The sequence below is a fragment of the Meleagris gallopavo genome, chromosome 1, assembly GCF_905368555.1.
Source record: "Meleagris gallopavo chromosome 1, MGAL_WU_HG_1.1, whole genome shotgun sequence".
Lineage (NCBI taxonomy): Eukaryota > Metazoa > Chordata > Aves > Galliformes > Phasianidae > Meleagris > Meleagris gallopavo.
In genome coordinates, this window is record NC_139404.1 from 81,647,826 (window position 1) to 81,660,180 (window position 12,355).

The following is a 12,355-nucleotide window of genomic DNA, read 5'->3' on the forward strand; positions in this document are numbered from 1 at the left end:
AAAATTGACTGAAAAACACCATTTACTCCTTTCTCCACCATTTCTCCTGGCAGACATTAGTCCCAACCCACAGAAGGCTGCGATTAAGCCGCTGCAGCCCGCATACTGCCATGCCTTGTTCAGGTAGAACCTGTCTTCCATGGCGCCTCTCAGTCTGTGACCTCTCCTCAGGCTGCTGTGTGGCAGCCATCATGCTCCGCCAGTGCCCACGCTCAGCTACCATGCTCCAGCTGTGGGACATGTCATTTTAACAGTCTCAGATACAGTCATATTTGTAAATGAACCATTGTTCAGGCTACAATTAGGACAAACCACTGCAAAGCCTTGCAGAAAGTCTCTCTTCCCCACTATGAAGCCTCCCTTAAGGGACAGGCAGGCCACCTATTCAGCTGCACCTTGCTATGGGTCAAAGCACAAGCAACTCCTGCTTGGGCAAAGAACACCTGGAGACTGCAGTATTTCAGCCTGTGCAAGGGAAGCCAGGGTGGCAACTGCACTCCTATTTTCCCCAGGTTGGTCCTCTGCTGACAGCTGGGGTCAGCACAACCACTCAGGCCAGCAGCTACTCTGGCAAGGCAGCCTTACATAAGATAGAGCTTTGTTTAAGCTCAGTGCAAACCAAAGCTCTGCTTCAGACGCTGCTACTTATCTGACAGCTTTTGAAAAACCCGGTCAATCACTGCCAGCATTTGGAGGAAGGACCAGTGGGGCTGCAAGCTACTAATACTGGTGATACACAGAAAACTAGGAGCAGGAACTGTGGACAGTCAGAGAACCTGTGTGAAGGTCCGCTCATGATATGATGACAGGCTCTAGCAGCCTGCAAATACTCCTGACCTGCGTGGTGTCACATCTCCCAGGGAGAGAGCAGGAATGCCAGTTCTGCTTCAGACCAATGCAAGTATCCCAGATCTGAATTAGCCATCTAGTGAACAAATGAAGTGAACTTCTCCTAACAACAACGATGTCTTCAAAGCCAGCATCAGCTCCTATGACACTGAATAGGAGTTACGATCATACAATCACAGAACAAGCCGAGTTAGAAGGGACACACAAGGATCACTGAGTCCAATTCCTGGCCCCACATAGGAACACCCAAAATCCAAACCCTATGTCTGAGCACAGTGTACAAACACTCCTTGAACTCCAGCAGCTTGGGGCCGTGGCGCCCACTGCCCTGGGCAGGCTGTTCCATGCCCACCGCCCTGTGGTGCAGACCCTGTCCCTAACCCCCAGCTGCCCTTCCCCTGACACAACTCCATGCCATTCCCTCGAGCCCTGTCACTGTCACACAGAGCAGAGCTCAGCGCTACTCCTCTGCTCCCCTTGTGAGAAGCTGTAGGTCGCCATGGAGCCTCCCCTTAGCCCCTTCTGCTCTGGGTTAAAGAAGGCATTTCTCACATCAAACTTCACGTTGGTTTCACTCAGTCTCAGCTGCCAGAACCGCAGCCCATCAGCCATGCCTCTCTTCAGTAGGGATGCTCTCCCCCTAGGCCCAGGCAAAGAGTTCTCCGGATCCTCCCTCATGATTCTGACGGCACATCAGCAAGTCCCATCCTGCTAGACACTGTTCTCAGTTTTTCCCTAAAATGCCTCTAGAAATGTGAAACAAAGAAACAGAAAGCCTCTAGAGCCAAAGCAGAAAATGAGCAAAATTAAAAATTAATTTCAGAGTAATGATTTAAGCATCTTGGCAAGACAAGCACCAGCCAGCTCTATGCTTGGTGATGTTGGAGAGACCTTTCTGGTTCCCTGGCCTGGGGACTCTTGTCAGTTTTAATAAGTTTTATCCTGCAGCTGTGAGCATTGCTAATCAAACAGCACAATAAGGTCTACTTTTCACTGGGCAGAAGCATGCTTGCGATGGGACTGTGTGTCTCTGCCACCCTGTCCCTCTGCCGAGGGGCCATGATGCAGGTAGGCTGCTCACCTTGCTTTGCCCCAGCAGAGAGGCAGCAGCATTCCTGTCTGCCCATGAAGGACATGCTGAGGGAGGTGGGCAGACTGCGAGTTCCACAGCACTAACATCTTGTTATCTGTATCTCTGTGGTGCAACTAACTGTTAGGGTGAGGCCAGCACCCCAGAGCCTCAGGTGTGAAGGCCACCAGCATCACTCCTCAGCCGTTTGCTTCCTGGTGAGCAGGAGGATAGCAGCCATGGCTGAATTTCCTGAACAACAAGATGCTCGTTCCTTCTCAAGATATGCACGAAACAAAGGATGTGAAAGGCCTCATGCCAGTGTCTTCTGCAGCTCAGTGTTGCCAATGCTCTGGATATCATGCACAGCTTCTGCTACTCTCTTTGCTGGCCTTACCAAGTGCTAATCATCTTGTTTGCCTCTGCTTCATCTCCCATTCCCCCTACCCTGAAGATTCGGCATTTCTTTGAAGACTTCAGCTGCCTGCCAGACTCCTGTGATCTGCCCCCAGCCCAGCTCACCTGGCTTTGCTGAACATCTGCCTTTCCTAAGGGTTGGTTTTCCCAGCTGTTTTTCAGCACATAATGACATTAAATGTGACATCATTTTGCATATGGCTCCATTCTGGACTGGGAAAGGTAATAGAAAAAGATCTGGGCAGATCTTGGGAGGATAGTGAGCTTTCCCATGATGAGGTGTGGGGCAGCATAGCTATTTTAGAGGCATAGGGTGCTGGCAGGGGCCTTGAAGGATATGCTGCATTGAGAGGTGCTAGCAACACTGCTGCATATATGAAATCCTATGATGATGAGGCAGTGATTCCTGGGGCAATAGGAGAAGGCAATGGGGGAAATCAAGTGAGATACTTAAGAGGCATTAAGGAGTTATCTTTTAAGGAAGTGAGGAGACCAGCTGCCCAGCTGAAGTGCCTCTACACCAGTGCATGCAGTTTGGGAAAAAAAACGGGAGGCACTGGAAGCTACTGTGCTACTGGAAAACTATGATATAGTTGTCATCACCGAAACCTGGTGGGATGATTCTCATAACTGGAGTGTGACTATCAATGTCTACAAGCCGTTCAGGAAGGACAGATGAGGAAGAAGGGAAGGGGGTGTTGCTATCGACATCAGGAAGAGAACAGAGCATGAAGAGCTGTCCCTGAAGAATACTCAAGAGCAAGTTGAAAGCCTCTAGGTGACAGTTAGAGACCAAGTCAATGAGGGAAGCCTTGAGACCAGTGTCTACTACAGGACACCAGATTAGGCAGAGCCTGTGGATATCTTCTACTTCCAGATACAGGAGGCATTGCAATTGAAAGCGCTCGTCCTTCTGGGGGACTTCAACCACCCAGACATCTGCTGGAAAAGTATGAGCACAGTGAGCTGTAGGCAATGCAGGAGGATCCTGGTATGCATTGAAGATAACTTCCTGACTCGAGTAACCCACCAGGGGGGATGCAATACTGGACCTGTTGCTCATCAATGCAAGTGAACTGATTGGTAACATCAGGATTGGAGGCTGCCTGGGCTGTAGTGACCATGCTGTGGTTGAGCTCACGCTCCGGAGAGATATGAGACAGGCAAAGAGTAAAATTAGGAAGCTAAACTTTAGGAAAGCTAACTTCCAGCTCTTCAGGGAGTTAGTCAACAGAACACCCTGGGAAAGTGGCCTCATGGGCAAAGGTCTGGAACAGAGCCGGCAGATCATAAAGGTGGCTTTCCTCAAGGCACAAGAGCTCTCCATTCCCAGCTGTAGGAAGTCAGGCAAGGAAGGCAAGAGACTAGCGAGGCTGAGTTGGGACCTGCTGGTCAAACTGAAGAGGAAAAAGAAAATGCACAGGCAGTGGAAACAGGGATAGGTACTGTGGAACAGTATAAGGAAGCTGCTGAGCTGTGTAGGGATGGGGACAGGAAAGCCAAGGCCCAGCTTGAACTGACCTTGACAAAGGATGCCAAGAAGAACAAGAAAGGCTTCTACAGGTACCTCAACTAAACAAAGGAAGTCCAGGAGGGCTTTCACCCTCAGTGAATGACACAGGCAGGCTGGTAACAACAGACAAGAAAAAAGCTGAAGTACTTAACAACTTTTTTCACCTTAGTCTTCTCTGCTAACTGCTTATCACACGGCCCTCAAACATTTGGTATGGTAGGAGGGCATTGGGGAAGCAGTGTCCTTCCCACTGTAAGCGATGATCCTGAACATCCACAAGTCTGTGGGTCTCAATGAGATGCATCCCAGAGTCCTGAGGGAATTGGCTGATGCAGTCACCAAGCCACTTTCAATGATACTTGGCATGGCAATCAGGTAAAGTCCCTGTTGACTGAAAAAGAGGTAACACCACACCCATTTTTAATTCCTCTGTGCCGGGAAAGATCACGGAGCAGATCCTCCTGGAAGCTATGCTAAGGCACATGGAAGGCAGGGAAATGATACGGGAGAACCAGCATGACTTCACCAACGGCACACCCCACTTGACCAACCAAAGTACAGGGGGGGTGTCTTCAGTTTCCCGACCCGCAGCTCTCGGGAGAAAGGCTGGTGTGACGTGAGCGTTGCCGAGGCAACGACGTCCGCACCCACGCCCTTACAGAAAGCCTCAGCGAGAGCTACGACGCGTCGCCGCCCACCAGGCACGGGGAGGAGCGTGAGCATCACGTGGGCCGCTCCAACGCCATAAACTGCCCATTCACGTGTGTGCGCCGTGGGAGTAGTTTGGTAAGTTTGGTAGTTGGTGAGGCTGGGTCTGTCCTACACGGGTTGGGGGGAGGTGTTTCGGCGCTACTGCGGGTTATTTAAGCACGGAGAAACCGTTTGCCAATCATTTATGTGGCCACATAGTGCGGAGGCTTGTTGTCTCCGTTCAACGAGTGATAAGTGCAGGGGCACCTGTTAACAAGCTGGGAACAGGACAAGATGGAGCCGGCAACGGGGAAGAGCGGGTAAGTCGCACCCTATTAACGCTAGCTGCCCTAATAGTGCTAGTGAGTCTGCTGGTTTGCCGTGGCCGCATGCTGGTGGATGGCTATTGCCAGGAAAAGTGTGAGACCCAGACAGGGAGGTCCTGCAAAAACATGCTGGTGCACAGGTCTGTGACTGCAGTGAGTGCCAGTCTGGCCCTTGCAGTGCAGGGCAACAGAGGTAGCACTTGTGTTAGGTGCAGTCAGCTGAATGATTTACTTAGCCTTGTAGCTGACCTGAAAGTGGAGTTGGGGAGGCTGAGGAGCATTAGGGAGTTAAGAGAGAAGTAGATTGGTGGTGCCAGTCCCTGCCAGCTCTGAGATCTAGGCAGCTAGCTGAGGCTCCACATGAAGTACATCACCCCCTATCCTGCGCTAACAACAGTGCTGATAGACTGGGGGCAGGAGGCAATGGCAGAAGGTCCTTGCTCGGTGATGCTGGTACACCTGCCCAGCAATTCCCCTCCCTCCCCAGCTGCCCCTGCAGAACAGTGCTCTGCAGGGAGAATTAGGCAGTACAGGGGATGGTGGTTCTTCCTGCTTGGAGGTGTCACCAAAGTCTAGCCAGACTACCCTTAGCATTAAAACCTCCTCAGTAAGGAAAAAAAAAGGCAGGTCATTGTTGTTGGTGACTGTTGAAGGGAGGAAAAGGCTTAATATGCAGACCAGACCCACTACACAGAGAGGTCTGCTGCCTTCTGGGGCCCAGGTTAAAGGTGTAAGGAAGAAACTTCCTTCCTTAGTACAGTTTCTTCCTTAGTACAGCCCTCACATTATTATCTCCTCTCATTGTTTCAGGTTGGCGGTGATGAAATAGGAAGAACTTACCTAAGGACTATGAAGAAGGACTTCAGAGCCTTGGAACAACTGGTCAGAGAGCACAAGTTGTGTTCTCTTCTATCCCTCCAGTTGTAGGGAATGTGAGGGACTGGACACAATGGGACAACAGATGAATACTTGGCTCTGAGCCTGGTGTGCCCAGCAGGGATTTGTATTTTTTGGCCTTGGCTCAATTTACATGAGACCAGGCCTGCTGTCAACCAATGGGAATAGCTTATCCCACTGGTGGAAAGGAGTTGGCAGGGTTCACTGATAAGAGCTTTAAACTAGGTATGAAGGGGGCTGAAGGTGAAACTGGGGTCACTAGAAAGGAACCTGAATGTAACATGCCATGTGGGAGGAGGATGTGCTAGCAACATCCCACAGCCTTGTGTCTTGGTGAAGGAGGAAGATGACAAACCATTTTTCAGGAAGAATACAAGGGTTGGTGTGAGGCTGGTTACTATGGAAACACCTGAGTATGGTCTAGGGGTTATTAGGGCTTCTCCCACCCAAAAGGTGGCTCGGCTTAGGTTCATTTACATTAATGCACGCAGCAAGAGTAACAGGAGAAGCTGGAGGTAATTGTGCGGTTGGAAAACTATGATGTAGTCACCATCACAGAAACATGGTGGGATGACTCATAGCTGAAGTGCTGTGATTGGTGGCTACCAATTTTTCAAAAGAAATGGACAAGGCAGGAAAGGTGGTGGTATGGCCCTTTTATGTTAATAAAAAATGTGAATGTCTGGAAATTAATGATGGTGATGATAGGGTTGGGAGTTTATGGGTCAGAACCAAAGGGAAGTCCAATAAGACGGACATTATTGTGGGAATCTGCTACAGGCCACCCAACCAGGATGAAGAGGTGGACAAGACACTTTATAGACAGTTGGGTAGAGACTGCAAGACCTCACCCTTTGTTCTTGTGGGAGACTTCAACTTCCCAGAAATCTGAAAGGGAACAGTCCCAGAGGTTCCTAGTGTGTGTGGCAGATAACTTCCTGACACAGCTAGTGAAGGAGCCAACAAGGGGAAGCAAACTCCTGGACCTGCTGCTACTTAACAGATAAGGTCTTGTGGGGGATGTAAAGGTTGGAGGCCATCTGGGGCAAAGGGATTGTGATAGATTTGTCGATCCTTGTTGAAGCATGGAGGGGAGTCAGCAGACCTGCTACCTTGGACTTCTGAAGGGCAGACTTTGGTCTCTCTCAAACTGTGGTTGAGAGTTCCTTAGGAGGTAATTCCGGAGGGCATGGTAGCCCAGGAAGGCTGGAAATACTTTATGGAAGTTATTTTAAAGGTGCAGAAGCTGAGCATCCTCAAGTCACAGAAGATGATCTGATGGGAAAGGAGACTAGCTTGGCTGAACAGAGACCTTCGGCTGGAACTCAGGAACAAAAGGAAAGTTTATGGACTTTGGAAGAGAGGGAAAGCATATGCAGTGAAGCTGTGCAGGGAGAAAATTAGGAAGGCCGAAGCCCAGCTAGAGATGAACTTGACCACTAAGGTGAAAGACAACAATAAATATTTCTATAAATACATCAACAGTAAGAGGAGGGATAGGGAGAATCTCCATCCCTTGTTGGATGCAGAGGGGAACGTGGTGACCAAGGATCCAGATAAGGCTGAGGTACTTAATGCCACCTTTTCCTCAGTCTTTAATAGTAAGACTAGTTGTTCCCTGGGTGCACAGCCCCTTGCCCTGGAAGATAGGGATGGGGAACAGAATAGGCCATGCATAATCCATGATGAGATGGTTTTGGACATGCTTTGAAAGCTGAACACTCACAAGTCCATGGGGCCAGATGGATTGCATCCTAGAGTGCTGATGGAGTTGGCAGATGTGGTCACCAAGCCACTGTCTGTCATTCTTCAACAGTCCTGGCTAACTGGGGGTGTCCTGGTGGACTGGAGACTGACAAATGTGATGCCCATCTTCAAAAAGGACTGGAAAGATGATCCTGGTAGCTGCAGGCTTAGACTCACTGCAGTGCCAAGGAAGACTATGGAACAGATAATCTTGGGAACCATCATGGATCAACTAAAGGTCAACCAGGGTATCAGGCCTGGGTTGGCATGGGTTCATGAATGGTAGATCCTGCTTGATAAACTTGATTTTGTTCTATGACAAAGTGATCTGCCTAATGGATGAAGGTACGGCTGTTGATGTGGTCTACCTAGACTTCAGTAAAGCCTTGATGCTGTCCCCCACAATATCCTCATGGAGAAGCTGGCTGCCCATGGTTTGGATGGACATATGCTCTGCTGGGTGAAACACTGGCTGGATGGACAGGCCCAAAGAGTTGTGGTCAATGGAGTTAAATCCAGTTTGTGGCCAGTCACAAGTGGTGTCCCCCAGGGCTCAGTACAGGGGCCACTCCTATTTAACATCTTCATTAATGATCTTGATGAGGGGATTGAGTATAGCCTCACTAAGTTTGCAGACAACACCAAGTTGGGAAGGAGCATTGATCTGCCAGAGGCACTACAGAGGGACATGGATAGGCTGTATCGATGGGCAAAGGAAAACTGTGTGTTCCAATAGGACCAAGTGTCAGGTCCTGCATTTTGGTCACAGCAACCCTACAGGCCTGGGGAGGAGTGTCTGGAAAGCTGCCTGACAGAAAGATACCTTGGTGTACTGACGGACAGTTGGCTGAATATGAGCTAGCAGTGTGCCCAGGTGGCCAAGGCGGCCAGTGGCATCCTGGCTTGTATCAGGAATTGTGTGGTCAGCAGGACTAGGGAAGCCATCCTGCTCCTGTACTCAGACCTAGTGAGGCCCCATGTTGAGTAGTGTGTTCAGTTTGGGGCACCTCAGTACAGAGGGGACACTGAGGTGCTGGAGCAGGTCCAAAGAAGGGCAACAAGGCTTGTGAAGGGCTTGGAGAATATGCCCTATGAGGAGCAACTGAAAGAACTGGGGCTGTTTGTTTAGTCTGGGGAGAAGGAGGCTGAGGGGAGACCTTACTGTTCTCTTCCAATACCTGAAAGGTACTTAGAGCAAGAGCAGGGTTGGTCTCTTCTCACTGGGGACAGGTGACAGGATGAGGGGAAATGGCCTCAACTTGTGCCAGGGTAAGTTTAGGTTGGATATCAGAAAAAAACTTCTTTACAGAAAGGGTTGTTAAGCACTGGAATAGGCTCCTCAGGGAGGTGGTTGAATCATCATCCCTGGATATGTTTAAAAACCGTTTGGGTGTGGTGCTCAGGGACATGATGATGGGTTATTAGAGTTAGGGTAGTATGGTTAGGTTGTGGTTGGACTTGATGGTCTTTGTCTTTTTCCAACCTGAGTGATTCCATGATCCTAGTAACTTTTTATGATGGAGTCACTGCATCAGCGGACAAGGGAAGAGCAACTGATGTAATCTATCTGGACTTCAGTAAGGCTTTTGATATAGTACCCCACAACATCCTTCTCTCCAAATTTGAAAGACGTGGATTTGATGGTTGAACTGTTCAATGGATGAATAACTGACTGCAGGATCGAGTTTAGAGTGTGGTGGCTGAGATGGCTGAGATAGAGACCAGTAATGAGTGGTGTCCCGCAGGGGTGAGTGCTGGGGCTGATGCTCTTTAGTATTCTTCATCAATTACATTGACAGTGGGGTCGAGTGCACGCTCAGCAAGTTTGCTGATGACACCAAACTGTGGGGTGCAGTTGATGCACCAGGGAGATGGGGTGCCACCCTGTAGGACTTAGACAGGCTTGAGCAGTGCATCCAGGTGAACCTCATGAGGTTTAACAAATCCAAATGCATGGTCTTTGCCTGGGTCAAGGCAATCCCCACTACCAACACAAGCTAGGGGATGAATGGATTGAGTACATCCCTGCTGAAAAAGAGCTAGGAGGTACTGATGGGTGGCAGCTGGACATGAGCCAGCAATGTGTCCTTGCAGCCCAGGAAGCCAACCATATTCTGGGCTGCATCAAAAGAAGCATGGCCAGCTGGAAAAGGGAGGTGATCCTGTCCCTCAGCTCTGTGCTGCTGAGGCCTCACCTGGTGAGCTGTGTCCAGATGTGGAGTCCTCAGTACAGGAGAGACATAGACTGGGAGCATGTCCAGAGGGGGACCACAAAAATGATCCAAGGGATGGAACACCTCCCCTACGAGGACAGGCTGAGAGAGCTAGGGCTGTTCAGCCTGGAGAAGAGAAGGCTCTGAAGTGACCTGATAATGGCCTTCCAGTATCTAAAGAGGAGCTACAGGAAAGAAGAGGACAGACTCTTTAGCAGGGTCTGTGGTGACAGAACAAGGAGAAATGGTTTCAAGCAGAAAGAGGGTAGATTTAGCTTAAATATAAGAAAAAGGTCTTTTTCAGTGAGGGTGGTGAGGCACTGGAACAGGTTGCCCACAGATGTGGTTGATACCCTGTTCCTGGAGACTTTTGAGGTGAACCTGAATCAGATCCTGGGCAACCTGATCTAGCTGTGCATGTCCCTGTTCATTGCAGGGGAGCTGGACTAGATAACATTGAGAAGACCCTTCCACCTCTAAGGATTCTATGAGAAGGTGTGTCAGAAGCACAACAGGGCATTGCACTGTGTTGCACATTCACCTTCCCAGTTTAATTACATAGTAGGAATGACAGATGTAGAAATAGCCAGGAAGTTCATAGTCACCTCACTGTGATGCGGGGAAGGCATTGCCCTTCCTATTCAGTATGCCCCCAGGGGAGGACAAGGCCTACAGGCTTCTGACAGAAGCCATTCATACTAACACCATTTGAGGAGAAGCAGCATTTTGCTGCAGGAAGAAGTTAACCACTTTTGTGCCAGTACTGATTTGGCCAGTTCAGCTTCTCAAGAGGATTTAATTTCATTCTCTTTTTGTTTGGAAATTCCTGTCATGCCAACAGCACGTGCATAAGGATGGCAATGTGCTTGAACATTTGTAGTTGTGAGAAGGAGCTCATGCCAGAAGTGCATTAGCAGAACAGAGATAAAGTATGTAGTGGATTATGTAGATCATGACAGAGTACTGTAAATAAGACTATGGAACAGGCCTGCACTGTCATGTATTTTGTGTATGTCCTCTCTATCACAGAGGAAGCTTCTTTGAAATTACTGAGATAAAGGCTTAAACATTTTATTAGAGCAGGCCCTTTGCCTGCCAACTCAGGTTATGAATCGAAAATCAGAATTCAGGAACTAAAAAAACATAACACAAAACCCACAAAAAATAGCTTAAACACAATGCTTAAAAGCACTGCTGAAACAAGTCTGGAACCAATTTTTCTATGTATAAAAGTTCCATGATCTGAAAGCCATCTGGGCCTCAGAGGTTTAGAAATAAATGGAACACCCTGCTGGAACAGTTTCAGGCTGCAGCAGCTCCTGCAGTCCTGCAGAGCCATGGAACAGCAGGCCTAGAAACTGGTACAGCCTGTCATGATCAGTGTCATAGCAATTTACAGGATGGAGTGGGTTGAATGTCCAGGAGAAGGAATGTCATACCTGGAGGAACGGAGAAAACCTTTTTTGGTAGACCAAATTTGATTTTTTTTTTTTTCCTTAATATATTTTAAGGCATACCTTTGAAACTAAAGAGTCTGCAATATTAAAATAGCTCTGAAATGAGTAAGTTACTGAGCAGAATACTGATGAAGTGGTCAGAGAGGCACAGAACTTAACACTTAGCATATGGGCCTGCTGATTATTCTCATCAGAAATAGAAGAGCACAGGTTTTTCTTCATCGAGGGGAAAGTTACAGTAGAAGTTGCTAGTTTAATGTTTTGGTAACACACCACCTCTTCTGTACTCTGCTCTGCTCTTCTGTATTCGTTTTGTATTCTGCCATCTGGGAATGGAAGGCAGTCAAGGATGTTGTTGCAGTTTTCTGTGCTATGTAAAGTTAATGAAGAACAGGGAATTTTCTACTCTTTATTCATTTCAATTTTTGCTTCTCTGTGGAAGGTGGGGAAGAAAACTGCGTGTTTAGGCAAGAATTCTGTTTTTGAAATAAATTACATCTCTGCTTGAAAATAAAATATAAAACTTCCTAATTTGGCAATAGAAAAGTTGCTTAATTTTTATAATTTGAATTAGAAGAAGTGCTGACAATGACAGCATGTAAATATAGCAAATCAGGGTTGTTGCAGAGTTAGTGCTGTTCATTACTGCATTAGATAAGGAGCAGATGTAGGTGACCAAATGCAGTTTTGGCCCAGTATGAAATTGTTTACTCTTTGCAGCTCTAGTCCACACATGCACGCACACAAAAACTAAGCAGAGAATCATTATGAAAAAAAATCTATGAGCGTCACTGGAGAACTAACAGGAGCAGAACAACAGGGAATGACTGGAAGGTGAGGAGAAAGAGCAGAAGTGTTATAAGATGGCCATGTTATTGGCACTTGGATTGGTCACAAAGATCCCAGCATGCAGCTTGTCAGCACACTCAGGGTGGTGGACGAAGGAAATGAGTATAACCGAAGTCACAGAGGTGGGACAGGATGAGGAGACTAATCAGAGCTCACTCCCAAAGGGCACAAAAGGACACTTCTAAACTTAGTGATGGAGCAGCCAACTCAAGAACAATTGTAGGTAACGTGACAAGAACAACATAGCTAACATTCCTTGTCATCCAGGGTGTTGCAGAGCATTCCTGACAGATCATCTCCATACAGGCACTGTGGTGCCTGAATACTGG

The 12,355-nt window shown here is 48.2% G+C and overlaps 1 long non-coding RNA gene across 1 annotated transcript; it reads left to right on the top strand.

Annotated features, from left to right (window-relative positions):
• Window positions 1–4,643: 4,643 nt before the first annotated feature.
• On the top strand, window positions 4,644–11,656 carry LOC146545462 (uncharacterized). Its single transcript, XR_014886827.1, has 2 exons — window positions 4,644–4,858; window positions 5,675–11,656. It is a non-coding gene; the product is annotated as an uncharacterized LOC146545462 (long non-coding RNA).
• Window positions 11,657–12,355: the final 699 nt, after the last annotated feature.